Here is a 17010-nt window from a genome sequence, read left to right as displayed (position 1 = left end):
GGTGTTCACACTCGGTGCCCTCTCACTCCCAGGTGTTCACACATGGTGCCCTCTCATGCTCGGGTTCTCAAACTCTGTGCCCTTTCAATCCCGGGTTCTCACACTCGGTGCCCCCACAGTCTCGGGTGTTCATGCTCGGTGCCCCCTCACTCTCAGGTGTTCACGCTTGGTGCCCTCTTGCTCTCGGGTGTTCACACTCGGTGCCCTCTCACTCTCTGGTGTTCACACTCGGTGCCCTCTCACACTCGGTGCCCTCTCACACTCGGTGCCCCCTCACACTCACGTGTTCACACTCGGTGCCCCCTCATTCTCAGGTGTTCACACTCGGTGCCCTCTCACACTCGGGTGTTCACACTCAGTCCCCTCTCACACTCGGTGCCCCCTCACTCTCAGGTGTTCACACTCGGTGCCCTCTCACACTCGGGTGTTCACACTTGCTGCCCTCTGACACTCCGTGCAATCTCACACTTTGTGCCCACTCACACTCGGCTCTTCACACTCAGTGCCCTCTCACACTTGGGTTCTCACACTCGTTGCCCACTCACTCTTGGGTCTTCACACTTTGTGCCCTGTCACACTTGGGTTCTCACACTCGGTGCCTCCTTACTCTCAGGATTTCACGCTTGGTGCCCTCTCACTCTCGGGTTCTCACACTCAGTGCCCTCTCACTGTGGAGTGTTTACACGCGATGCCCTCTCACACTCGGGTTTTCAAACTCGGTGCCCTTTCACTCTCGGGTGTTCACACTCGGCGCCCTCTCACTCCCAGGTGTTCACACATGGTGCCATCTCACGCTCGGGTTCTCACACTCTGTGCCCTTTCAATCCTGGGTTCTCATACTCAGTGCCCCCACATTCTCGGGTGTTCATGCTCGGTGCATCCTCACTCTCAAGTGTTCACACTCGATGCCCTCTCACACCCGGGTGTTCACACTCGGTACCCTCTCACACTCGGTGCCCCCTCACTCTCATGTGTTCACACTCAGTGCCCCCTCACTCTCATGTGTTCACACTCACTGCCCTCTGACACTCGGTGCCCTCTCACACTCAGTGCCCACTCACACTCGGGTCTTCACACTCGTGGCCCTCTCACTCTCGAGTGTTCACACTCGGTGCGCTCTGACACTCGCTGCCCTCTCACACTTGGTGCCTCCTCACTCTCGGGTCTTCACACTCGGTACCCTCTCACACTCAGTGCCCCCTCACTCTCGAGTGTCCACACTCGGTGCCTTCTCACACTCGGTGCCCCTTCACTTTCGGGTGTTTACACTTAGTGCCCTCTCACACTCAGGTGTTTACACACAGTGCCCTCTCACTCTCAGATGTTCATACTCGGTGCCCCCTCACTTTAGGGTGTTCACACTCGGTGCCTGTTCACACTCAGTGCCCCCTCACTCTCGTGTTCAATCTTGATGCCCTCTCACACTCGGGCATTCACACTCAATGCCTCTCACTTTCATGGGTTCACACTCGGTGCCCCCTCACGCTCGGTGCCCCCTCACTCTCGGGTGTTCACACTCGGTGCCCTCTCACTCTCGAGCGGTCACACTCGGTGCGCTCTGAAACTCGGTGCCCTCTCACACTTGGTGCCTGGTCACTCTCAGGTGTTCACACTCGGTGCGCTCTGACACTCGGTGCCCTCTCACACTTGGTGCCTCCTCACTCTCGGGTCTTCACACTTGGTACCCTCTCACATTCAGTGGCCCCTCACTCTCGAGCGTTCACACTCAGTGCCTTCTCACACTCGGTGTCCCTTCACTCTCGGGTGTTCACACTTAGAGCCCTCTCACACTCGGGTGTTCACACTCAGTGGCTTCTCACTCTCGGGTGTTCACACTCGGTGCCCCCTCACTTTAGGGTGTTCACACTCGGTGCCCTTGAACACTCAGTGCCCCCTCACTCTTGTGTTCAATCTTGGTGCCCTCTCACACTCGGGCATTCACACTCAATGCCTCTCACTCTCAGGTGTTCACACTCGGTGCCCCCTCACAGTAGGTGCCCCCTCACACTCGGGTGTTCACACTCAGTGCTTCCTCACTCTCGGGTGTTCACACTCGGTGCGCTCTGACACTCGGTGCCCTCTCACACTCGGTGCCCCCTCACTTTAGGGTGTTCACACTCGGTGCCCGTTCACATTCAGTGCCCCCTCACTCTCGGTGCCCCTTCACTCTCCGGTGTTCACACTTAGTGCCCTCTCACTCGGGAGTTCACACTCAATGCCCCCTCACACTTGGGTGTTCATGCTCGGTGCCCCCTCGCCCTCGGGTGTTCACACTCGGTGCCCTCTCACACTCAGGTTATCACACGCGATGCCCTCTCACTCTCGGGTGTTCATGCTCGGTGCCCTCTCACCCTCGGGTGTTCACACTCGGTACCCTCTCACTCTCTGGTGTTCACACTTGGTGCCCTCACACTCGGGTGTTCACACTCAGTGCCCTCTCACACGCGGTGCCCCCTCACTCTGCTGTTCACGCCCGGTGCTCTCTTACTCTCGGGTGTTCACGCTTGGTGCCCTCCCACTCTCGGGTGTTCACCCTCGGTAACCTCTCACTCTCTGGTGTTCACACTCGGGTGTTCACACTCAGTGCCCTCTCACACTCGGTGCCCCCTCACACTCAGGTGTTTACACTCGGTGCCCTCTCACACTCGGGTGTTCACTCTCGGTGCCCGCTCACTCTCAAGTGTTCACACTCGCAGCCCTCTGACACTCAGTGCCATCTCACACTCGGTGCCCACTCACACTCGGCTCTTCACACTCGGTGCCCCTTCACTCTCAGGTGTACACACTTAGTGCCCTCTCACACTCGGGTGTTCACACTTAGTGCCTTCACCCTCTCGGGTGTTCACATTCATTGCCCTCTCACGCTCGGTGCCCCCTCACACTCGGGTGATCACACTGGGTGCCCCCTCACTCTCAGGTGTTCACACTCGGTGCCCTCTCACACAAGCAAGTTCACACTCGGTGCCCTCTCACTCTCGGGTGTTCACACTCGGTGGCTTTTCACACTCGGTGCACCTTCGCTCGCGGATATTTACACTTAGTGCCCTCTCACACTCGGGTTTTCACACTCAATGCCTGCTCACTATTCGGTGTTCACATTCAGTGCCCTCTCACAATTGGGTGTTCACACACAGTGCCCTCTCACACTCGGTGCCCCTTCACTCTCGGGTGTTCGCACTTAGTGCCCTCTCACACTCCGGTGTTCACACTTAGTGCCTTCTCACTCTCGGGTGTTCACACTCGGTGCCCTCTCACGCTCGGTGCCCCCTCACACTCGGTGCCCCCTCACACCGGGTGTTCACACTGGGTGCCCCCTCACCCTCAGGTGTTCAGACTCGGTGCCCTCTCACACTCGCGTGTTTACACTCGGTGCCCTCTCACTCTCGGGTGTTCTTGCTCGGTGGCTTTTCACACTCGGTGCCCCCTCACTCTCAGGTGTTCACACTCAGTGCCCTCCCACACTCGGGTGTTCGCACTTGGTGTGCTGTTACACTCGGTGACCCCTCACTCACGGATGTTCACACAGGTGCCCTCTCACACTCGGGTGTTCACACTCGGTGCCTTCTCACGCTCGGTGCCCTCTCACACTCGGGTGTTCACACTCAATGCCCTCACACACTCGGATATTCACACTTGGTGCCCTCTCACACTCGGTGTGCCCTCAACCTCGGGTCTTCACACTAGGTGCCCTCTCACTCTTGGTGACCCATCACACTTAGTTGCTCACACTCGGTGCCCTTTCACACTCGGGTGTTCACACTCAGTGCCCCGTCACACTTGGGTGTTCATGCTCGGTGCCCCCTCGCACTCGGGTGCTCACACTCAGTGCCCTCTCACACTCAGGTTCTCACACGCAGTGCCCTCTCACTGTCGAGTGTTTACACGCAGTGCCCTCTCACACTTGGGTGTTCAAACTCGGTGCCCTCTCACTCCCAGGTGTTCACACGTGGTGCCCTCTCATGCTCGGGTTCTCACACTCTGTGACCTTTCAATCCTGGGTTCTCACACTCGGTGCGCCCACACTCTCGGGTGTTCATGCTCGGTGCCCCCTCACTCTCGGGTGTTCACGCTTGGTGCCCTCTTGCACTCGGGTGTTCACACGTGGTGCCCTCTCACTCTCTGGTGTTCACACTCGGTGCCATCTCACACTCGGGTGTTCACACTCCGTGCCCCCTCACTCTCAGGTGTTCACAATCGGTGCCCTCTCACACTCGGGTGTTCACACTCGGTGCCCGCTCACTCTCAAGTGTTCACACTCGCTGCCCTCTGACACTCTGTGCACTCTCACACTCCGTGCCCACTCACACTCGGCTCTTCACACTCAGTGCCCTCTCACACTTGGGTTCTCACACTCGTTGCCCACTCACTCTTGGGTCTTCACACTTTGTACCCTGTCACACTTGGGTTCTCACACACAGTGCCTCCTTACTCTCGGGTTTTCACGCTCGGTGCCCTCTCACTCTCAGGGGTTTACACGCGGTGCCCGCTCACTCTCGGGTTCTCACACTCAGTGCCCTCACACTGTCGAGTGTTTACACGCGGTGCCCTCTCACACTCGGGTGTTCACACTCAGTGCCCTCTCACTCTCGGGTGTTCACACTCGGCGCCCTCTCACTCCCAGGTGTTCACACATGGTGCTCTCTCACGCTCGGGTTCTCACACACGGTGCCCTTTCAATCCCGGGTTCTCACACTCGGTGCCCCCTCACGCTCGGTGCCCCCTCACTCTCGGGTGTTCACACTCGGTGCCCTCTCACTCTCGAGCGGTCACACTCGGTGCACTCTGAAACTCGGTGCCCTCTCACACTTGGTGCCTGGTCACTCTCAGGTGTTCACACTCGGTGCGCTCTGACACTCGGTGCCCTCTCACACTTGGTGCCTCCTCACTCTCGGGTCTTCACACTTGGTACCCTCTCACATTCAGTGGCCCCTCACTCTCGAGCGTTCACACTCAGTGCCTTCTCACACTCGGTGCCCCTTCACTCTCGGGTGTTCACACTTAGAGCCCTCTCACACTCGGGTGTTCACACTCAGTGGCTTCTCACTCTCGGGTGTTCACACTCGGTGCCCCCTCACTTTAGGGTGTTCACACTCGGTGCCCTTTAACACTCAGTGCCCCCTCACTCTCGGGTATTCACACTCAGTGCCCTCTCACACTCGGGTGTTCACACATGGTGCCCTCTCACACTCGGATGTTCACACTCAGTGCCCCCTCACTCTCAGGTGTTCACACTCAATGCCATCTCACACTCGAGTATTCACATTTGGTGCTCTCTCACACTCGGTGTCCCCTCACTCTCGGGTGTTCACACTCGGTGCCCTCTCACTCTCGGTGCCCCCTCACACTCGGGTGCTCCCACCTGGTGACCTTTCATACTCAGTTTTCCCTCACACTTGGGTGTTCATGCTCGGTGCCCCCCTCGCCCTCGGGTGTTCACACTCGGTGCCCTCTCACACTCAGGTTATCACACGCGATGCCCTCTCACTCTCGGGTGTTCATGCTCGGTGCCCTCTCACCCTCGGGTGTTCACACTCGGTACCCTCTCACTCTCTGGTGTTCACACTTGGTGCCCTCACACTCGGGTGTTCACACTCAGTGCCCTCTCACACGCGGTGCCCCCTCACTCTGCTGTTCACGCCCGGTGCTCTCTTACTCTCGGGTGTTCACGCTTGGTGCCCTCCCACTCTCGGGTGTTCACCCTCGGTAACCTCTCACTCTCTGGTGTTCACACTCGGGTGTTCACACTCAGTGCCCTCTCACACTCGGTGCCCCCTCACACTCAGGTGTTTACACTCGGTGCCCTCTCACACTCGGGTGTTCACTCTCGGTGCCCGCTCACTCTCAAGTGTTCACACTCGCAGCCCTCTGACACTCAGTGCCATCTCACACTCGGTGCCCACTCACACTCGGCTCTTCACACTCGGTGCCCCTTCACTCTCAGGTGTACACACTTAGTGCCCTCTCACACTCGGGTGTTCACACTTAGTGCCTTCACCCTCTCGGGTGTTCACATTCATTGCCCTCTCACGCTCGGTGCCCCCTCACACTCGGGTGATCACACTGGGTGCCCCCTCACTCTCAGGTGTTCACACTCGGTGCCCTCTCACACAAGCAAGTTCACACTCGGTGCCCTCTCACTCTCGGGTGTTCACACTCGGTGGCTTTTCACACTCGGTGCACCTTCGCTCGCGGATATTTACACTTAGTGCCCTCTCACACTCGGGTTTTCACACTCAATGCCTGCTCACTATTCGGTGTTCACATTCAGTGCCCTCTCACAATTGGGTGTTCACACACAGTGCCCTCTCACACTCGGTGCCCCTTCACTCTCGGGTGTTCGCACTTAGTGCCCTCTCACACTCCGGTGTTCACACTTAGTGCCTTCTCACTCTCGGGTGTTCACACTCGAAGCCCTCTCACGCTCGGTGCCCCCTCACACTCGGTGCCCCCTCACACCGGGTGTTCACACTGGGTGCCCCCTCACCCTCAGGTGTTCAGACTCGGTGCCCTCTCACACTCGCGTGTTTACACTCGGTGCCCTCTCACTCTCGGGTGTTCTTGCTCGGTGGCTTTTCACACTCGGTGCCCCCTCACTCTCAGGTGTTCACACTCAGTGCCCTCCCACACTCGGGTGTTCGCACTTGGTGTGCTGTTACACTCGGTGACCCCTCACTCACGGATGTTCACACAGGTGCCCTCTCACACTCGGGTGTTCACACTCGGTGCCTTCTCACACTCGGTGCCCTCTCACACTCGGGTGTTCACACTCAATGCCCTCACACACTCGGATATTCACACTTGGTGCCCTCTCACACTCGGTGTGCCCTCAACCTCGGGTCTTCACACTAGGTGCCCTCTCACTCTTGGTGACCCATCACACTTAGTTGCTCACACTCGGTGCCCTTTCACACTCGGGTGTTCACACTCAGTGCCCCGTCACACTTGGGTGTTCATGCTCGGTGCCCCCTCGCACTCGGGTGCTCACACTCAGTGCCCTCTCACACTCAGGTTCTCACACGCAGTGCCCTCTCACTGTCGAGTGTTTACACGCAGTGCCCTCTCACACTTGGGTGTTCAAACTCGGTGCCCTCTCACTCCCAGGTGTTCACACGTGGTGCCCTCTCATGCTCGGGTTCTCACACTCTGTGACCTTTCAATCCTGGGTTCTCACACTCGGTGCGCCCACACTCTCGGGTGTTCATGCTCGGTGCCCCCTCACTCTCGGGTGTTCACGCTTGGTGCCCTCTTGCACTCGGGTGTTCACACGTGGTGCCCTCTCACTCTCTGGTGTTCACACTCGGTGCCATCTCACACTCGGGTGTTCACACTCCGTGCCCCCTCACTCTCAGGTGTTCACAATCGGTGCCCTCTCACACTCGGGTGTTCACACTCGGTGCCCGCTCACTCTCAAGTGTTCACACTCGCTGCCCTCTGACACTCTGTGCACTCTCACACTCCGTGCCCACTCACACTCGGCTCTTCACACTCAGTGCCCTCTCACACTTGGGTTCTCACACTCGTTGCCCACTCACTCTTGGGTCTTCACACTTTGTACCCTGTCACACTTGGGTTCTCACACACAGTGCCTCCTTACTCTCGGGTTTTCACGCTCGGTGCCCTCTCACTCTCAGGGGTTTACACGCGGTGCCCGCTCACTCTCGGGTTCTCACACTCAGTGCCCTCACACTGTCGAGTGTTTACACGCGGTGCCCTCTCACACTCGGGTGTTCACACTCAGTGCCCTCTCACTCTCGGGTGTTCACACTCGGCGCCCTCTCACTCCCAGGTGTTCACACATGGTGCTCTCTCACGCTCGGGTTCTCACACACGGTGCCCTTTCAATCCCGGGTTCTCACACTCGGTGCCCCCTCACGCTCGGTGCCCCCTCACTCTCGGGTGTTCACACTCGGTGCCCTCTCACTCTCGAGCGGTCACACTCGGTGCACTCTGAAACTCGGTGCCCTCTCACACTTGGTGCCTGGTCACTCTCAGGTGTTCACACTCGGTGCGCTCTGACACTCGGTGCCCTCTCACACTTGGTGCCTCCTCACTCTCGGGTCTTCACACTTGGTACCCTCTCACATTCAGTGGCCCCTCACTCTCGAGCGTTCACACTCAGTGCCTTCTCACACTCGGTGCCCCTTCACTCTCGGGTGTTCACACTTAGAGCCCTCTCACACTCGGGTGTTCACACTCAGTGGCTTCTCACTCTCGGGTGTTCACACTCGGTGCCCCCTCACTTTAGGGTGTTCACACTCGGTGCCCTTTAACACTCAGTGCCCCCTCACTCTCGGGTATTCACACTCAGTGCCCTCTCACACTCGGGTGTTCACACATGGTGCCCTCTCACACTCGGATGTTCACACTCAGTGCCCCCTCACTCTCAGGTGTTCACACTCAATGCCATCTCACACTCGAGTATTCACATTTGGTGCTCTCTCACACTCGGTGTCCCCTCACTCTCGGGTGTTCACACTCGGTGCCCTCTCACTCTCGGTGCCCCCTCACACTCGGGTGCTCACACCTGGTGACCTTTCATACTCAGTTTTCCCTCACACTTGGGTGTTCATGCTCGGTGCCCCCTCACACTTGGGTGCTCACAGTCAGTGCCCTCTCACACTCGGGTTCTCATGCCCGGTGCCCTCTCACCCTTGTGTGTTCATGCTCAGTGCCCTCTCACTCAGGGGTTCACACTTGGTGCCGTCTCACACTTGGGTTCTCACACTCATTGCCCACTCAATCTTGGGTGTTCACACTTGGTGCCCTGTCACACTTGGGTGTTCACACTTGGTGCCCTCTCACTCTCAGTGCCCCCTCACACTCGGGTGTTCACACTCGGTGCCCTCTCACACTCAGTGCCCCCTCACTCTCAGGTGTTCAGATTCGGTGCCCTCTCACTTTTGGGTGTTCACTCTCAGTGCCCCCTCACACTAGGGTGTTCACAGTCGGTGCGTTCTCACACTTGGTGCTCCCTCACACTTGGGTGTTCATGCTCGGTGCCCCATCGCACTCGGGTGTTCACACTCGGTGCCCTCTCACACTTGGTGCTCCCTCACACTCAGGTGTTCACACTCGGTGCCCTCTCACACTCGGTACCCCGACTCTCAGGTGTTCACACCCGTTGCCCTCTAACATTCGGGTGTTCACACTCAGTACCTTCTCACACTCGGTGCCCCTTCACACTCAGGTTTTCACACTCGGTGCCCTCTCAGACTCGGGTGCTCACACACAGTGCCCTCTCACTCGCAGGTGTTCACACTCGGTGCCTCTGACACTCGGTGCCCTCTCCTACTTGGTGCCCCCTCACTCTCGGTTGTTCACATTCGGTACCCTCTCACACTTGGTGACACTCAGTCTGGAGTGTTCACACTCAGTGCCTTCTCATGCTCGGCGCCACTTCACGCTCGGGTGTTCACAATTAGTGCCCTCTCACTCTCGGGTGTTCACACACAGTGCCTTCTCACTCTCGGGTGTTCATGCTCGGTGCCCCCTCACACTCGGGTGCTCACACCCGTTGCCCTCTCACACTCAGTGCCCCCTCACACTTGGGTGTTCATGCTCGGTGCCCCATCACACTCGGGTGCTCACACTCAGAGCCCTCTCACACGTGATGCCCTCTCACTCTCGGGTGCTCACACTCGGTGCCCTCTCACTCTCGGGTGTTCATGCTCGGTGCCCTCTCAACCTTGGGTGTTCATGCTCAGTGCCCTCTCACCCAGGGGATCACACTTGATGCCCTCTCACACTTGGGTTCTCACACTCGTTGCCCACTCACTCTTGGGTCTTCACACTTGGTGCCCGGTCACACTTGGGTTCTCACACTCGGTGCCCCTTTGCTCTCGGATGTTTGCACTTAGTGCCCTCTCACACTCGGGTGTTCACACTCAGTGCATTCTCATTATCGGGTTTTCACATTCAGTGCCCTTTCACACTCGGGTGTTCACACACGGTGCCCTCTCACGCTCGGTGCCCCCTCACTCTCGGGTGTTCACAGTCGGTGCCCTCTCACACTCAGTGCCCCCTCACTCTCAGGTGTTCAGATTCGGTGCCCTCTCACTCTCGGTGTTCACTCTCGGTGCCCCCTCACACTCGGGTGTTCACAGTCGGTGCCCTCTCACACTTGGTGCTCCCTCACACTCGGATGTTCACACTCGGTGCCCCCGACACTACAGTGCCATCTCACACTCGGTACACCCTCACACTCAGGTGTTCACACTCGGTGCCCTCTCAGACTCGGGTCTTCACACATGGTGCCCTCTCACACTTGGTGCCCTCTCACACTCGGATGTTCATACTCAGTACCCTCTCACACTCGGTGCCGCTTCACACTCAGGTTTTCACACTCGGTGCCCTCTCAGACTCGGGTGTTCACACAAGATGCCCTCTCACTCGAGGGTGTTCACACTCGGTGCTTTCGACACTAGGTGCCCTCTCATACTTGGTGCCCCCTCACTCTCGGGTGTTCACATTCAGTACCCTCTCACACTTGGTGCCCCCTCACTCTCGAGTGTTCACACTCAGTGCCTTCTCACACTCGGTGCAACTTCATGCTCGGGTGTTCACACTTAGTGCCCTCTCACTCACGGGTGTTCACACTCAGTGCCTTCTCACTCTCGGGTGTTCATGCACGGTGCCCCCTCGCACTCGGGTGCTCACACCCGGTGCCCTCTCACACTCAGTGCTCTCTCACACTCGGATTCTCACACGCGATGCCTCTGACTCTCGGGTGCTCGCGCTCGGTGCCCTCTCACTCTCGGGTGTTCATGATCGGTGCCCTCTCACTCTCGGGTGTTCATGCTCGGTGCCCCTTCGCACTCGGGTGTTAACACTCAGTACCTTCTCACACTCGGTGCCCCTTCACACTCAGGTTTTCACACTCGGTGCCCTCTCAGACTCGGGTGCTCACACACAGTGCCCTCTCACTCGCAGGTGTTCACACTCGGTGCCTCTGACACTCGGTGCCCTCTCCTACTTGGTGCCCCCTCACTCTCGGTTGTTCACATTCGGTACCCTCTCACACTTGGTGACACTCAGTCTCGAGTGTTCACACACAGTGCCTTCTCAATCTCGGGTGTTCATGCTCGGTGCCCCCTCGCACTCGGGTGCTCACACCCGGTGCCCTCTCACACTCAGTGCCCACTCACACTTGGGTGTTCATGCTCAGTGCCCCATCGCACTCGGGTGCTCACACTCAGAGCCCTCTCACACGTGATGCCCTCTCACTCTCGGGTGCTCACGCTCGGTGCCCTCTCAATCTCGGGTGTTCATGCTCGGTGCCCTCTCACCCTTGGGTGTTCATGCTCAGTGCCCTCTCACTCAGGGGTTTACACTTGATGCCCTCTCACACTTGGGTTCTCACACTCGTTGCCCATTCACTCTTGGGTCTTCACACTTGGTGCCCTGTCACACTTGGGTTCTCACACTCGGTGCCCCTTCGCTCTCGGATGTTTGCACTTAGTGCCCTCTCACACTCGGGTGTTCACACTCAGTGCCTTCTCAATATTGGGTTTTCACATTCAGTGCCCTTTCACACTCGGGTGTTCACACACGGTGCCCTCTCACGCTCGGTGCCCCCTCACTCTCGGGTGTTCAGACTCGGTCCCCCCTCACTCTCAGATGTTCACACTCAATGCCCTCTCACACTCGGGTGTTCACACTTGGTACCCTCTCAAACTCGGTGCCCCCTCACTCTCGGGTGTTCACACTCAGTGCCCTCTCACACTCGGGTGTTCACACATGGTGCGCTCTCACACTCGGGTGTTCACACTTGGTGCCCTCTCACACTCGGTGTCCCCTCACTCTCGGGTGTTCACACTCGGTGCCCTCTCACTCTCGGTGCCCCCTCACACTCGAGTGCTCACACCCAGTGCCCTTTCACACTCAGTGCCCCCTCACACTCGGGTGCTCACAGTCGGTGCCCTGTCACACTCAGGTTCTCACACGTGATGCCATCTCACTCAGGCATTCACACTTGGTGCCCTCTCACACTTGGGTTCTCACACTCATTGCCCACTCACTCTTGGGTGTTCACACTTGGTACCGTTTCACACTTGGTTGTTCACAATCGGTGCCCTCTCATTCTCGGTGCCCCCTCACACTCGGGTGTTCACACTCGGTGGCCTCTCAGACTCGGGTGTTCACACACGGTACCCTCTCACACTTGGTGCCCTCTCACTCTCGGGTGTTCATGCTCGTTGCCCCCTCGCACTCAGGTGCACACACCCGGTGCCCTCTCGCACTCAGAGCCCCCTCACACTTGGGTGTTCATGCTCGGTGCCCCCTCGCACACGGGTGCTCACACTCGGTGCCCTCTCACACTCGGGTTCTCACACGCGATGCCCTCTCACACTCGGGCGCTCACACTCAGAGTCCTCTCATTCTCGGGTGTTCACGCTCGGTGCCCTCTCACCCTTGGGTGTTCATGCTCAGTGCCCTCTCACTCAGGGGTTCACACTCGGTGCCCTCTCACACTTGGGTTCTCACACTCGTTGCCCACTCACTCTTGGGTCTTCACACTTGGTGCCCTGTCACACTTGGGTTCTCACGCTCGGTGCCTCCTTCGCTCGGGTTTTCACGCTCGGTGCCCTCTCACTCTCAGGTGTTTACACGTGCTCCCCTCTCACTCTTGTGTTCTCACACTCAGTGCCCTCTCACTGTCGAGTGTTTACACACGGTGCCCTCTCACACTCGGGTGTACACACTCGGTGCGCGCTCACTCTCGGGTGTTCACACTCGGTGCCCTCTCACTCCCAGGTGTTCACACATGGTGCCCTCTCATGCTCGGGTTCTCAAACTCTGTGCCCTTTCAATCCCGGGTTCTCACACTCGGTGCCCCCACAGTCTCGGGTGTTCATGCTCGGTGCCCCCTCACTCTCAGGTGTTCACGCTTGGTGCCCTCTTGCTCTCGGGTGTTCACACTCGGTGCCCTCTCACTCTCTGGTGTTCACACTCGGTGCCCTCTCACACTCGGTGCCCTCTCACACTCGGTGCCCCCTCACACTCACGTGTTCACACTCGGTGCCCCCTCATTCTCAGGTGTTCACACTCGGTGCCCTCTCACACTCGGGTGTTCACACTCAGTCCCCTCTCACACTCGGTGCCCCCTCACTCTCAGGTGTTCACACTCGGTGCCCTCTCACACTCGGGTGTTCACACTTGCTGCCCTCTGACACTCCGTGCAATCTCACACTTTGTGCCCACTCACACTCGGCTCTTCACACTCAGTGCCCTCTCACACTTGGGTTCTCACACTCGTTGCCCACTCACTCTTGGGTCTTCACACTTTGTGCCCTGTCACACTTGGGTTCTCACACTCGGTGCCTCCTTACTCTCAGGATTTCACGCTTGGTGCCCTCTCACTCTCGGGTTCTCACACTCAGTGCCCTCTCACTGTGGAGTGTTTACACGCGATGCCCTCTCACACTCGGGTTTTCAAACTCGGTGCCCTTTCACTCTCGGGTGTTCACACTCGGCGCCCTCTCACTCCCAGGTGTTCACACATGGTGCCATCTCACGCTCGGGTTCTCACACTCTGTGCCCTTTCAATCCTGGGTTCTCATACTCAGTGCCCCCACATTCTCGGGTGTTCATGCTCGGTGCATCCTCACTCTCAAGTGTTCACACTCGATGCCCTCTCACACCCGGGTGTTCACACTCGGTACCCTCTCACACTCGGTGCCCCCTCACTCTCATGTGTTCACACTCAGTGCCCCCTCACTCTCATGTGTTCACACTCACTGCCCTCTGACACTCGGTGCCCTCTCACACTCAGTGCCCACTCACACTCGGGTCTTCACACTCGTGGCCCTCTCACTCTCGAGTGTTCACACTCGGTGCGCTCTGACACTCGCTGCCCTCTCACACTTGGTGCCTCCTCACTCTCGGGTCTTCACACTCGGTACCCTCTCACACTCAGTGCCCCCTCACTCTCGAGTGTCCACACTCGGTGCCTTCTCACACTCGGTGCCCCTTCACTTTCGGGTGTTTACACTTAGTGCCCTCTCACACTCAGGTGTTTACACACAGTGCCCTCTCACTCTCAGATGTTCATACTCGGTGCCCCCTCACTTTAGGGTGTTCACACTCGGTGCCTGTTCACACTCAGTGCCCCCTCACTCTCGTGTTCAATCTTGATGCCCTCTCACACTCGGGCATTCACACTCAATGCCTCTCACTTTCATGGGTTCACACTCGGTGCCCCCTCACGCTCGGTGCCCCCTCACTCTCGGGTGTTCACACTCGGTGCCCTCTCACTCTCGAGCGGTCACACTCGGTGCGCTCTGAAACTCGGTGCCCTCTCACACTTGGTGCCTGGTCACTCTCAGGTGTTCACACTCGGTGCGCTCTGACACTCGGTGCCCTCTCACACTTGGTGCCTCCTCACTCTCGGGTCTTCACACTTGGTACCCTCTCACATTCAGTGGCCCCTCACTCTCGAGCGTTCACACTCAGTGCCTTCTCACACTCGGTGTCCCTTCACTCTCGGGTGTTCACACTTAGAGCCCTCTCACACTCGGGTGTTCACACTCAGTGGCTTCTCACTCTCGGGTGTTCACACTCGGTGCCCCCTCACTTTAGGGTGTTCACACTCGGTGCCCTTGAACACTCAGTGCCCCCTCACTCTTGTGTTCAATCTTGGTGCCCTCTCACACTCGGGCATTCACACTCAATGCCTCTCACTCTCAGGTGTTCACACTCGGTGCCCCCTCACAGTAGGTGCCCCCTCACACTCGGGTGTTCACACTCAGTGCTTCCTCACTCTCGGGTGTTCACACTCGGTGCGCTCTGACACTCGGTGCCCTCTCACACTCGGTGCCCCCTCACTTTAGGGTGTTCACACTCGGTGCCCGTTCACATTCAGTGCCCCCTCACTCTCGGTGCCCCTTCACTCTCCGGTGTTCACACTTAGTGCCCTCTCACTCGGGAGTTCACACTCAATGCCCCCTCACACTTGGGTGTTCATGCTCGGTGCCCCCTCGCCCTCGGGTGTTCACACTCGGTGCCCTCTCACACTCAGGTTATCACACGCGATGCCCTCTCACTCTCGGGTGTTCATGCTCGGTGCCCTCTCACCCTCGGGTGTTCACACTCGGTACCCTCTCACTCTCTGGTGTTCACACTTGGTGCCCTCACACTCGGGTGTTCACACTCAGTGCCCTCTCACACGCGGTGCCCCCTCACTCTGCTGTTCACGCCCGGTGCTCTCTTACTCTCGGGTGTTCACGCTTGGTGCCCTCCCACTCTCGGGTGTTCACCCTCGGTAACCTCTCACTCTCTGGTGTTCACACTCGGGTGTTCACACTCAGTGCCCTCTCACACTCGGTGCCCCCTCACACTCAGGTGTTTACACTCGGTGCCCTCTCACACTCGGGTGTTCACTCTCGGTGCCCGCTCACTCTCAAGTGTTCACACTCGCAGCCCTCTGACACTCAGTGCCATCTCACACTCGGTGCCCACTCACACTCGGCTCTTCACACTCGGTGCCCCTTCACTCTCAGGTGTACACACTTAGTGCCCTCTCACACTCGGGTGTTCACACTTAGTGCCTTCACCCTCTCGGGTGTTCACATTCATTGCCCTCTCACGCTCGGTGCCCCCTCACACTCGGGTGATCACACTGGGTGCCCCCTCACTCTCAGGTGTTCACACTCGGTGCCCTCTCACACAAGCAAGTTCACACTCGGTGCCCTCTCACTCTCGGGTGTTCACACTCGGTGGCTTTTCACACTCGGTGCACCTTCGCTCGCGGATATTTACACTTAGTGCCCTCTCACACTCGGGTTTTCACACTCAATGCCTGCTCACTATTCGGTGTTCACATTCAGTGCCCTCTCACAATTGGGTGTTCACACACAGTGCCCTCTCACACTCGGTGCCCCTTCACTCTCGGGTGTTCGCACTTAGTGCCCTCTCACACTCCGGTGTTCACACTTAGTGCCTTCTCACTCTCGGGTGTTCACACTCGGTGCCCTCTCACGCTCGGTGCCCCCTCACACTCGGTGCCCCCTCACACCGGGTGTTCACACTGGGTGCCCCCTCACCCTCAGGTGTTCAGACTCGGTGCCCTCTCACACTCGCGTGTTTACACTCGGTGCCCTCTCACTCTCGGGTGTTCTTGCTCGGTGGCTTTTCACACTCGGTGCCCCCTCACTCTCAGGTGTTCACACTCAGTGCCCTCCCACACTCGGGTGTTCGCACTTGGTGTGCTGTTACACTCGGTGACCCCTCACTCACGGATGTTCACACAGGTGCCCTCTCACACTCGGGTGTTCACACTCGGTGCCTTCTCACGCTCGGTGCCCTCTCACACTCGGGTGTTCACACTCAATGCCCTCACACACTCGGATATTCACACTTGGTGCCCTCTCACACTCGGTGTGCCCTCAACCTCGGGTCTTCACACTAGGTGCCCTCTCACTCTTGGTGACCCATCACACTTAGTTGCTCACACTCGGTGCCCTTTCACACTCGGGTGTTCACACTCAGTGCCCCGTCACACTTGGGTGTTCATGCTCGGTGCCCCCTCGCACTCGGGTGCTCACACTCAGTGCCCTCTCACACTCAGGTTCTCACACGCAGTGCCCTCTCACTGTCGAGTGTTTACACGCAGTGCCCTCTCACACTTGGGTGTTCAAACTCGGTGCCCTCTCACTCCCAGGTGTTCACACGTGGTGCCCTCTCATGCTCGGGTTCTCACACTCTGTGACCTTTCAATCCTGGGTTCTCACACTCGGTGCGCCCACACTCTCGGGTGTTCATGCTCGGTGCCCCCTCACTCTCGGGTGTTCACGCTTGGTGCCCTCTTGCACTCGGGTGTTCACACGTGGTGCCCTCTCACTCTCTGGTGTTCACACTCGGTGCCATCTCACACTCGGGTGTTCACACTCCGTGCCCCCTCACTCTCAGGTGTTCACAATCGGTGCCCTCTCACACTCGGGTGTTCACACTCGGTGCCCGCTCACTCTCAAGTGTTCACACTCGCTGCCCTCTGACACTCTGTGCACTCTCACA

Source organism: Carcharodon carcharias, chromosome 7, assembly GCF_017639515.1.
Source record: "Carcharodon carcharias isolate sCarCar2 chromosome 7, sCarCar2.pri, whole genome shotgun sequence".
In the NCBI taxonomy this organism is placed as follows: domain Eukaryota; kingdom Metazoa; phylum Chordata; class Chondrichthyes; order Lamniformes; family Lamnidae; genus Carcharodon; species Carcharodon carcharias.
The sequence above is the reverse complement of the archived record's forward strand: the minus strand, read 5'-3'. Positions refer to the sequence as shown.